This window comes from Aplysia californica, unplaced genomic scaffold (assembly GCF_000002075.1).
Source record: "Aplysia californica isolate F4 #8 unplaced genomic scaffold, AplCal3.0 scaffold00033, whole genome shotgun sequence".
NCBI lineage: Eukaryota > Metazoa > Mollusca > Gastropoda > Aplysiida > Aplysiidae > Aplysia > Aplysia californica.
The window spans coordinates 89,921-91,407 of record NW_004797303.1 but is presented as its reverse complement, the minus strand read 5'-3'; positions in this window follow the sequence as shown (position 1 = coordinate 91,407).

The window sequence follows — 1,487 nt, the reverse complement described above, 5'->3', positions numbered from 1 at the left end:
GGGATCTGTACTGCCCTGCCCTGCGTGTGATTATGTGTGAAAGGAGGAAAGGGGGGTGGGGTGAATGTTAGTGAGTGTGCGCGCGAGCGCGATTATGTAAGTGTGGTGATATATTATTTCCTTGCACGTACGCGGTAAAGGAAATTGTCGACATGCAGGCCCCTGTGTCCCCTCCCTTTCCCTTCTCCTAAACACATACTAACATACACACATACATCACCACCACCCCATCCCCACCCCCCGCTCCATGCCAACACACTAATAAAAACAAGCCCACACACATAATACTTTAATGCTCTTATACTTGGACACTTTTCTTTTTTTTTTGGGGGGGGGGGCACTTTAAATAAAATTTGATACTTGTTTGCAACTGTAAAAATTCAGTAAATCGACTACTTAGTTTAAGACTGCCTCATGCGTTACTTTTTTAAATGGTTTATGGCTGAGTCTTGCACAAAGCAGGATAAATACTTTGAATATTTACAGCACACAGTGTAACTCAGTGTAAGCTAGGGCTATATCTTATGTCTTATTCAAGTACACAGTCATTTCTTGTCACAACAGTAGCGCTGCGATTAATAATTAATATTTTCTGCTCAAGGACATATACTCATTGACTTTTAGTATACCGTAAGCCGTTTTAGACAGGTAGCCGTCTTACACAGTGTCCTTAGTCGTGTAATATTTCTAAAAAATATATTTTAAAAATAATAAAAAACAAGAAACGTAAGGGGGGCAACGGATGTGGCCTTTTGTACGGGTGATTGTCTTAAACTCGCAGCCGTTAAAACAGGTTGGACTGATAAATATAAATGGAAATGTATAAGATATTTTTTTATTTATATATACAATATATTTATATACATATTTAATATATATAATATGTATATATTATAATATATATGATATCTATATTATGTTTATGTATCATGTATAATAATACGTTGTATAATATACCACAAATTCAGAAATTCATGCCCCCACCTTCACCCAGTAACCAGTAACTCCGACTATGCCCTCGATCCTAGGATCCTGTATTAGCAGCACAAGGTCAGAGTCGGGGAGGCTGGGGTTCGATTCCCAAGGGTGTCGTTAGAGATTATCTGTAGAGATAGACGGATAAGGAACGCCGTGGTTTGCCAGATCAGCTTAGCCTGCTCAGGGCTCCTGGTCAGCGCGGCACAGAGCAACAGCGGCTGGTTTTGGCGGGAAAATGAAGGACGCTTGTGATATAATGTGACCAGGAATAACTTGCTTTGTGTTTGTGTTTGTTTGCTTGTGTGTTTATTTGCTTGTGTGTTTGTTTGTGATTATTTGTTTGCTTGTGTGTTTTTTGTGATTATTTGTTTGCTTGTGTGTTTATTTGTGATTATTTGTTTGCTTGTGTGTTTATTTGTGATTATTTGTTTGCTTGTGTGTTTATTTGTGATTATTTGTTTGCTTGTGTGTTTATTTGTGATTATTTGTTTGCTTGTGTGTTTATTTGT